Source organism: Taeniopygia guttata, chromosome 2 (genome assembly GCF_048771995.1).
Source record: "Taeniopygia guttata chromosome 2, bTaeGut7.mat, whole genome shotgun sequence".
Classification (NCBI taxonomy): Eukaryota; Metazoa; Chordata; class Aves; order Passeriformes; family Estrildidae; genus Taeniopygia; species Taeniopygia guttata.
This window is the reverse complement of record NC_133026.1, coordinates 136,929,842-136,940,573: the sequence shown is the minus strand read 5'-3', so window position 1 is coordinate 136,940,573 and position 10,732 is coordinate 136,929,842. Positions and strand designations below refer to the sequence as shown.

Here is a 10,732-nt window from a genome sequence, read left to right as displayed (position 1 = left end):
TGTTCCTATGTCTGTTGTGCATTTGGGGAGGAAAAGATGTGTTGAGTGGTGTGTGAGAATCCTATCTTCTGTTTTAGCCATCGTTTCCCTGTATGGGTCATGACACTGTTTTTTCTGTTTTTCTTTAACATGCCGATGTACTTTCTGTAACTCCTAAGTAACACTCCACACCTCTTTAACGCAAAGCTGACTAGTTCAGTGCTGAGTGAAACTGAAAGCGAGACTAATCTTAAGAACCCTGCTGTACTTCTGCATAAAGTATAAATATGTGCCATTATCATTATTATTTATTTGTCATTGTTATTATTATTGGAGCTTGTATTTTCTTGGGGGGGCGGGGGGGGGCAGAAGTAGGTGCACTGTATCATCACCTCCCCACCCCCAAATGCTGTATTTTGAATCACTTTAAATAGTTGTTTGGGGTGTCTTTATTACAGTGAATCATGTCTTTAATATCTGTTTTAAGCACACCTGTGGTGAGTTCATACTAAGGCAATGGAACCTTCTTTTATTTGCCATCATCTAGTACTTTTGCAACATGTAAAATGCCCCTGGTTTATAAACACAAATAGGTGTTCTGTGCTGAAATCGTTTCCCTCAAATGTTGTAAGGATCAGATAGTTCTGCTTAAAATGTGAACGCAGAGATGGTAACTCCATAAATGCAGTATATTCTCCTTTTGCTCAGAGATACTCTGGCTCTGAGTTACAATTATCCAGCATGAATTTCAGAAGAAATACCAGTGAAATGGCACGGGTAGAAGTAGTGATACAACTAAAGATGCTGGCAGCGGCAATCTGGTCATTAAGTGCTACTGGAACATCGGTTTTCCTACTTCGTATATCTGTGCTATGTCCTTTGGTGGTGGGAAGAAAAACACAAGCAGCACTCATCAACTTTCAGCGCATGTGGAAACAAAGCTAAAGAGCAGTGGCATCCCCAATGCATTGGCAATTTGCTGAGAGCCTGCGGGCTGCATCTCATTAGCAAGAAAAATGCGGAGATCGCTTCTGCCTTTATCTTGACCAGGGGAACGTGGCTGGTACGGACAGCAGGGCCCAACGCAGCTTATTTTACCTGGACGCCCGTGGGCCGGGATCAGCTGGAGCGCCGCGGGACGGGCCGTGCCCCTGCCCGGGAGGCGCGTCCCCGCGGCGGGCGGGGGCCCAGCGCAGCCGGCCCGGCCCCGCCGTGCCCAGCCCGGCGCTGGCTGCCCCGAACTGCAGGCCTGGGGTTACGGGACCCTCCGAAGGGCGCTGGCCGCTCGGTGGGCTGGTTTCTGCCAGGGCTTTTCCATCCAGGCCTGGATGAAGCGCTCCTCGGCGGAGCACGGAGCTGCTGCTCTGCTCTGCCTGGGGCTCCACGGAGTGCTGGGGGAGCCAGTGCCCCGCACAGAAACCCTTCGGTGTGTTTTTTTGAACCAGTTTGGTAATGAAAGACAACTAAAAAAAAAATAAATAAAAAAAAAAAAGAAAACAAAGAAAACCCCCCCAGCTTGTGCCTTTCAGTAGAGATAACTGTTATCTCTTATAAAAGTCTACATTAGTGTAAGTAATTGCCTTCACTTGGCTCTGGTACAGTGGAAAAGCTGTGATCAGCAAACCCGCATTGTACTGGGCATGTAAGGGGAAGTTATTGGACGATACGGGACGTGTTGGCCTTAATGCCTGTCCTGCCTCCCCTGCCTTGTTTACTTTCTTTGCAAGTCTTTTCAAGGCTTAATAACACTGCTGAGGGAATGATCGGCGGGTACCGCCTTGGAGCGACGAAAGTTTTCTTGGAATCGCCCTTAAAAATAGAAATAAAATAAATGGAAGCCCAACTGTGCTGTGGCGTCAGTCCGGCAGCCTTTGTTCGGCGCTGAAGCTGTCCGGGTGCGTGTCGTGAGCGAGCATCACCGGGCGCTCGGCGGCGGGCGCGGGGCGGGCTGCGGGGCTCTGCCGCCGCGCAGGAGGGCACGGAGCGGGGCTTGCCGTCCCGCCCGGCTCCGGCAGCCGCAGCAGAGCCGGAGCTGCAGGCGCTGTGTGCCTGTGTCCGTGTGCCGGGGGTGCGGGGCTGCGGGTCACGTTTGCAGTCGCATGAAGCGCTGCGCCGCGCTGCCGCCTCTCGCGTGTGTGTCCGCGTCCGTGTGCCAGCGCCGGCTCCCTTATCGCAGGAAGTGTTGCGGAAAGCAGTCGCTCCCTCTCTCTCTGCCCGGTTCCCAGAATGCGGTGATTAACCACTCTTCTCCCCGCGCTGTCACTGAGTGCTGGGCAGAAAACAGCAGTCATGGCTGTCACGCTCCAGCTTCAGGACAATCCTCTCTTCCTTTCTCTCTCTCTCTCTCTCTCTCTCTTCCCCCCTCTCTTCCCCACGCCCCTTCCCCAGTAAACTCAGATAAACCCATTAGAATTGATACAGTCTCTGGTTTTCTCCTTCCTTCTAGACGCATTTATATACGCATATATACACTAAACATTTTTTATACTGTACAGAATGTTAAAAGTAATATATGTATATGTGTATATACTTAAACTCCAAAATTCTATTCCATATTCTGTAGTGATAACCCTAAAGCAAGTACAACTTTTGCTGTTTATAGGCTGTCCTTTTCAGGGACGTCTTTGGAAATCACTTCGTTGTTCACATTTTATGGGTATTTTATTGTAAGGAGAATGTAAGTCCAGACATTTTGCATGCAAAAAAACCCTTGAAGCCCAACAGTCTAGACTGAAAGGGAGATACCAGGAGAAATAATTTTTTTAAATTTAATAATCTTGGAATTGTGATATTTCATTAAAAATCCTGTCTTAAACTGGTATATCACACTTGTACTATTAAAACCCCATAGAATGGAAGTCTTAAGAACTTTGCATGCTCAAATACTGTTTAATATCTCAATATATAACATTAGTATGCCAAGAAGCCCAGGGACTAGCATTCCCTTTTGGAAAATTAATCCTTTAATATATTTGTTTCCAGATTGTGGTCTGCAGACATATATAATCACGGTATGATACTGATCTGCAGTATCATATCATCCATTTAGGAATTTTAATTAAAAGTTTGGTGTGAAGGCTGCATAGTAGTTCCCTATTATGTTTGAAGTTTGACAGTGGTCCGCGACCCAAAAATTTAGGAATGTTCATTCAGGAGAATTAAGAGTCTTAGATCATTACATTTTGCTTTCATTTCATTCTGTAATTTTTTTTCCTCTACTTTCAAATATGATTAAAACCAGCGAGAAAGGAAATATTTGAAGTGATTTGCAAAGTTATTTGATTTTTATAAAATTACATGGTCTGATGGGCTGTATGTGCCAAACTACAGACAGACTTTCAGCTCCTAAATTAAGTACACTTTTTTGTTCTGGTTTAAGCCCATTGAGAATTCTGCCAGTTAGGTTTTTCTCTTCTGTGATCATCTTGTGCATAATAGTCTGATGTTGCAGATACTTGCAGGAGCATAGCAAAACTGGTAGCATCATGTATGTGGTTTGATTTTTAATTTATAGTATATTAAAGCATATTTCTATCCTGAAAGATGTTATATTAAACTACTGCAGTATATATTAAACCAGTCACTGGACTCCTAACTAATCTAATATGAATAACCAAGGTATGCAATAATTAATGCTTAAGGACAAAAAAGGGTTTTCTTTAAAATAGAGAAACATGTATTTTAAAAAATAGACTTAAATATATACCTTTTAAAATAGGACTTTTGGATTTTGATCAGTCTTAAGGTATAAGTCTACACAGCTTTATGTACATTTATGTTTGATTGTGTTTATTTACCTATTTGCTGCCAAAGGTTTAAGTAATGTCACACCACAGTCCTGGTGGAAATGGCTATCTAAACACCTGGGACCAGTTTGTGGAAGTGATGGAATTGGCTTCTGCCAGAGGTTTCCTGTGCTTGTGCAGTGACATTATTTTCTCCATTTTACATTCTGCTCAGTGACTCTCACTTTCAAAACTAAGATTATCAGAAACAATAAAAAAAGAGGAACAGAAAACTTATTTTCCTTTTCCATTGCATGGATGAAAATAAAGTGTGCGATAATGAGCTTTGTTACCTCTAGAGGTGATAAACTAAAACAATTGGATGAACAATGCACAGTGATCAACTCACATGTAATTCTTCATTTAAATTAGTTTTTAATGCAAAACAGGTTTTGCAAATATCTGTTTTCCCCCCTTTCTTCATACCTCAGGCATCATTGAATTGCTGAGCAATACTTTAAAGAGATTTTTAGCGATTCCTAATATAATTCCAACTTACCATAAAGAAACTTTCTTACCTAGTAAATACTATGGAATGAAAATAGTAAAAACATGGAATGAAATCTGTAGTATGTATCAACATAAAACCATATGTAAACAGAAAAGATGATGTTGAGCTGTGTAACTGTTTGGTTAAGAGCAGATAGCTGCAACGCACGCAAGTCACTATCCAGAGAAAGACTCCTTTTGATAAAACTACTACTTTTTAATAATTATTTCCTGAGTTCTCACTTTTCCGAAATATTGTGAAAACATATGTAATTTCTTTTAACCTCGTTGTACGTGTATGGAGATGTTTTTGGCCTGCCAGTTTAAATCACAATTAAACTATCGATGTGTAAGTTGCTGTGATTAAAATCTATATTAATGTAAGTAACCGTCCATGCAAATAGTGCAATGAATTTAAAATATGTTGTGTACTTGTTTCTATTTACTTTCTGAGGTATTTGGCACAAAGTCATATTATTTCTTTAAATCAGTAATGTGCTGCATTTATTGGATGGTGCATGGCAGAAACAGAAGTGCTGTTTTCAGATTACCTAAATATTTTTTTATTTTCCAAATATCCCCTAGCTCTGGGGTATTGTGTTAAGAGAAGTTCACAGTAGTTCATAGTATATTCTTCCAACCTTAGTCTAAAATCCTGAGCCGATTTTTCATCCTGATTTTCAAATGCTGGGACTTGGAGAGAGTCAAACACAGTTACTTATGTAATACAAGAGAAAATGCCAGGGGGGATTGAGTCCAGGGATTGGAGTTCTTAATATCTTGAGCAAAGGCTGTGGAAATAAGGATGTACGTTTATATTAATTAATTACAGAGCATTAAGAAAATAAGATCAAATCTGGAAGACCTCTTGTAGTTAATCATGGCTTTGCTGGAGTAGTATCTTCCTCCAACTTCTCCAGTGCCTCTTGAGATAAAGGCTGGACGACACTGTGGGGCTTAGTGTACAATGCTTTGTGCTCAGTCTGCTCATGTGGTATAAAACAGTGCAAGATGAAGATCCTGGACTATCAATAATAAGTATTTAGCTGAGAACTATTATCAGAAAAAAAACAAAACAAAACCAACCCAACAGAAAAGCCAAAAACCCAACCCAAAACCAAAGTTGTCCCAGCTGTGTCCTTTTAAGGTCAACACCAAAAAGACTCTTGTCAAGTTGACAAAGGGAGATGACTTACTGATGTAACCCAAGGCAAAAGAGATAAGCAATAAAAATAGTGTTACATTTTTGTTTGATGGAGTGACTTCTCCTGACAGCTTACAGCGAGAACCAAGCAGAGAAATGCACCAAGTTAGTTGCTGTGACAGTGAAGCTGATAAATCACATAGAAATTTGATTGTGCCAATTCCACTGGGTTTTGGAGCCTGAATTTTGCTATATTAAATAAGGGCTTACACAAAGACATCAAAATATGCCAGACCTTAATTTCACTGAAATAAATCTCTTTTCTATGAGGTAAAAAGGTAAATATAAATGGGTAGTTTATTTCAAATAGTGCTCTTCTTCAGCATTCGTATGTGGACATAAGGAAACAAAAAATTGATTGGCCTTCCAGCATTCAAGCAGTCTTTTTATTTGGTAGAAAAATATGCCAAAGATAGGATTCTCACTTAGCAAAGGAGGTTCCTGGGTAGAAGGGGAATTTACCTCTTTGACTGGATCAGTTCATCACCCTTCCATCTGATTTCTGTATGGTGTGGTTGGTTTATTGTGCATTTTAACATGTTTATAGTCAATGTGAGCTAATAACTGCTTTTCCAATGTGAACTCCTGTGTAACACAGTGCACCAAATTCTAGCTAGAGCATAGCTTCTGCTGTGTAATATAAAAACTGAGTATCATTAGCATAGCTGACAGAACTATAGTTTCAAAGCATTTTAATGACAAGGAGGGCATTATAATCCTCCTCTGCATGTATCTTAATGAATCAGTCTTCTTGCAATAATGATTTTAGTTTTCTGAAGATAGCACTTATATTTCCTGCCACATAAAGATTATTTTTTCCTGAAATCTTCTTTTCCTCCCTCTCTTCTTTGAAAAAGAAATTGTAATAGTTCCTTCAAGGCCTGGCTTTTTTTTTTTTTTTTTTTTTCCCTGCTCTATCAGGGAAGGCTTTGTGTTCCCTATGTGCTGGCAAGGTGGGCTGCAAGTGTGCAGAAGCCATCAGCCAGGCCAGGAGTATGGTACCTGCCCCAAGACCTTCAGTATAGTCACCTGCCCTGTCGTCCTTTTGGGTGATGAGTAGATCCTGCTTTGTCTTGGAGGTTTTTCAGGTGTATGTGACCCTTTCCTGGCTTATTCCTAGTGCTGGTTCCAGTGCTGCATGAGTTTGCAAAGGCAGAGAAGGAGATGGGAGCTGGGCTGTCCAGAGGAGAAGTGAGCTCTGAAAGGAACAGTCTGACGGGTCCCCTGCCAGCCCTGGGGTGTGAGCAGGGCATTTTCGGCCAGTTTGGGTGCAGGGCCCACAGACAGTGGTGAAGGGATGGGCAGCATCCCTTCAGGTCCAGTAGGGCTTAAGCCCATCATAAAACTGCACATTTGGATTCTGGATCCTGTGCCCATGGCACCCTGCCCTTGACTCAGTGCCAGTTCTGCTCCTGATAAGAAATGTAACCAAGTTTTCCTTTGAACCTTGTCAGGGTTACCCTCTCCTCTTCTCTGTGTGCTGCTTAGTGGTGGAAATCTTAAGTCTTTGCATTTTGTCACAAACAGAAGCAAAATTGTCACTATATTTAAAGGACAAAAAGACCATCATGTATTATGTCAGGCAGAAACAAAATGCTGGAAGGGACTGCCAAATCAATGATTATCCAAGAGCCCTGGTTCTAGCAGACAGTATATACAATAAATAAATAAATAAATAAATAAATAAACAAACAAGTACATGTTTAAATGCATTTCAGTGCATCAGAAAGAAAAAAAGCAATAGTAATGTTTTGTGCTAGTGTGGAAGAAGAAGAAACTTGGAAAAAATGGCCTAGTATTTACACAGCTAAACCAAAACAATATGTGAAGGTTGGTCATGCCCAAATGAACCCCATACAAAACTTTTTAGGAATTCTAAGAGTTGCATTGGTCAGTTTGACCACATCAGACTTCTCTGTTTAGCCATTTTGGTTTTGGCATTGTGGATTATGTGAGAACAGGGGTGTTGCAACAGTCTAGAGAGATGTGGTAGTTTCAAGAAGGAGCAGGGAGACAGGTAGGATTCTTTAATCATTGAATTTAGGCAAAAGTTTATTTTCTTCAGTAGAGAGAGCAGCAGGTATCACCCATTACCTGTTTAGTTTAATCCAAAGAGATTAAGTTCCGTTGAGAACTGTAACATGCAGACTTTTAATTTTTTGTGTTATTAAAAAAAAAAAAGGTTTTTTTTTGATGACCAGCAGCAAGGTGTAGTCTCAAAATGCCTGAACTTGATCTATGGGTCCCTATCAGATCTCTACAGATTCTATCTGTAGACTGCTGTCCTACTCAGACTTCGTGCTTAATTTACTGAAAATATTTTTACCCCTATTTTCCCCCCAGTTTTAAATGTAGCTCTGTTAGATTCTTATGGCAAAGCAGCGTTGGCAACTCTGGGTGTGTCTTTTGTGAAGCCTATGCACAATTGCCTTCTCATTGCATTTTTAATTACTGAACTGCCTTCAAAATACAAAAAGAATGTACAATGTCTGCTTGAAATATGGCACAGTCAGACATACAAGTGACTGGTAAGACAGTAGATAGAAAGGATGTTTTTTTTCACAAAAGATTTATAATGTTACAGTTAATTCCTGCTGCCCAAGTAAGTAATACATATCTTGTATTTAGTTTGAATGCAGAAGTGTGTTTTTAAAGCTATTGGCCTTAAAGGGAATGCAGAAGGTCACTATGAAAATAAAAATACATTAACAAAAATGATAGAGAGAAAGAGTAACTTTCGCCCCAACTGCTTTTGAGGAAACAGTGCCCTTGGCATGTACATTCTCAAGGAATAGCGTTAAGGCTGTGCATACCCTAAAAAATGGATTTATGTATGTTGTCCTGAAGTTCTGTGGGAATTGTGAGCAATGGGTAGCTCTTTGAACATCAACCACAGTATGTAATCCTTTTTATGAAGTGACCCACCTTTATCCTAAAATTAGGTAGAGTTTTTTTGCCTTGACAGCGTCTGGTGGAAGGATGTTTCATAGCCTCACTGCTTTGTCAGTTAAAACCCTTCCTCTCATTTTCAGCCCAAAGTTAATCATGGCTAGTCTATTTGTTCTTATGCCAACTGGATCCTAAGCTTTTCCCTCCCTAATGTTTACCTGCTGCTAGCAATTGTACTTGTAGTCTAAATGAGCTACACTTCACATGTTCATAAAGAGAAGAGCCACATCTTCCATATCTTAATTATTTTTCATTAAAATTAATCTTTCTTGAACATTTTAAAATAATTTTCCTAATGCAGTATCATCTGTGACATCATTACATACCTGTTTATGCTCAAATTTTTGCCTGTGATTTAAGGCCTTCTAAAGTATGATTTGGACTGGTTTATATTTGTTGTCTACTACTATGTGTATTCTTTATTTTTTTCTTCCTTCAATCACTGTTAATTAATTGTGAGGGATTGTTATTTCACAGAGCTTGCACTCTTCCCTACTAGTTTTCATTCCCACTTTCAATACAATTTTCAGTAGTTTTCTGCATATCTCTCTACTTCTCTAGATTGAAGATATCATAAAACTTTGGCTATTATTCTGTTTCCTTAGTATTTTCTGTATAAACACTTGTGTATTTGTCCTGTTAGGTCATCTGTGATGCAGCTGTTTGAAATAAGACTTTTAGACCCTGATGGACTAGTTCAAATGGAAAGAAGTGACTTGAGAATAGTGTAGAAGCATTTCAGTCTCTGCTTTGTCATTTGGCCTCAAGGGCAGGCTTACTTCTTGATGAGTGTTACAAAAACAGTGTAAACATAGCTGTGATACGGCTGTTTAGGAGTGGGAGTGATTAGTGTATAATGCTGATTTTCTATGGACAAAAAGGAAATTATGAGACCATGTTTACTTGCCTAACCATTATTTTAATCATCTACTATTCTATTTAAGGAGAAAAAAAGAAGAAATAATAATGAAAATATAGCGTTATAAACTAGAACAGAAAGTGTCCCTTCAGTATTGCTGAAAGGTGGAATGCTTGTAGGAAGCATAAGCCAGTGCTAAGCAGTTGTTGATTCTCTCCTGCAGACCAGACTCTGCAATTGTAATCTGCTGGATGGCGCACGTTGCGTTTTGTCTGTTCGCTTGAGTTTCTACTGGTGGAGTCCAAAATGCTTTGGAGAATGGTGCCAAACCAGATTTTCTGAGGCTCAGTCGGGATGTTGCCAGGGTGAGCATTTGGAGCTGGGAGCTGCAGAAGAGTATCCCACAGTTGGGATGCACCCATGATCTGATGTTGGATTTCTCTCATGTAGCAAAGCAAATAAAGTGCAAGGCTGTCTGCTTCAGAAATGCTGACTGTTGCCACAGTATCTTATGCTGATAGATTGTTGTTGATTAATCTTTTGAGTATTTGAGAATTCATTTTCTATCAGTGTATTGCAATAATTTTCTTACTTTAACCTTTGTATATTTATAATTACAGGAAGCAGTTTAACTGGCAGGGAGAAGTGCCTGATGCTTTCATGTGGCTTCACTGTTTCCAGCTTGCACAGCATTGTTATGGCAGTGTGAGCTTGCACATGGCCTTCCTTTTGCTCATCTTGATGTCTAAACCATTGACACTTCCTCACTTCCTGAACCCCAGTTACAGTGGTCACACGCCAGTTCCAGTACAGCCTAAGATGTATTTCATATTTGCTGAGTTCAAAGATCAAATTTTATTGTGATGTGAATTCAGAGCAAAATGCAGGGATCTGCAGAAAATTATTAGCAGCTGGTTACCTTTATAAAGGACACAGGTTAACTTGAACGGCCTGTGTGTACAATTAAATTTGTGTACTTACCTGTACTTCCCTGACTTTATGCACTCTTTCTGCAGTTGAAATAAAAGCTGGCATCTTTTCTGTTTTGATAGCTCTCTTATAGTGAATGTGAATGAAATGAACAGTTACAATGATATTCCTATGTTCCTATTGTTCCTATTGTTCCTATTACCCACATAGGTCTTCAAAGAACGGAAAAAAGAAAAAAAGGACTTTTCTTTAAATCTGAACAAATTTTAACTCTACCTGCGATGAGTGTAGCATGGAGTCTTTATTCCACTACCTCCAGTGGACTTGCCATTTCTCAGTTTATAGAATGTTTCCATTGCTGATTTTAATATTTTCATAAAGTTTCTAATGTCCAGTCCCTTATGCATCCTCATTTCTTTCACCCAAACCTTATGTCTCATTTTCTTTGTGTATTTCCAGTGATTTACAGTCATGATTCAAATTGAAACATAATGAGACATTAGGCATTGATATGTCAAGCTGTTAGAAAGACGTGAG

General features: G+C 40.0%; 1 protein-coding gene across 8 annotated transcripts in view; it reads left to right on the top strand.

Annotated features, from left to right (window-relative positions):
* Positions 1-10,732, top strand: part of TRPS1 (transcriptional repressor GATA binding 1) — a 213,236-nt gene that overhangs the window by 18,338 nt on the left and 184,166 nt on the right. The window contains exon 1 of one of the 8 annotated variants that reach the window (XM_072924945.1): positions 12-1,874. The exons of the other annotated variants lie outside the window; for them this stretch is intronic. The gene's annotated coding sequence lies outside the window, so the exon portion shown is untranslated. Of the gene's footprint in view, positions 1-11; positions 1,875-10,732 lie in introns of those variants that run through there. 8 annotated transcript variants of the gene reach the window in all.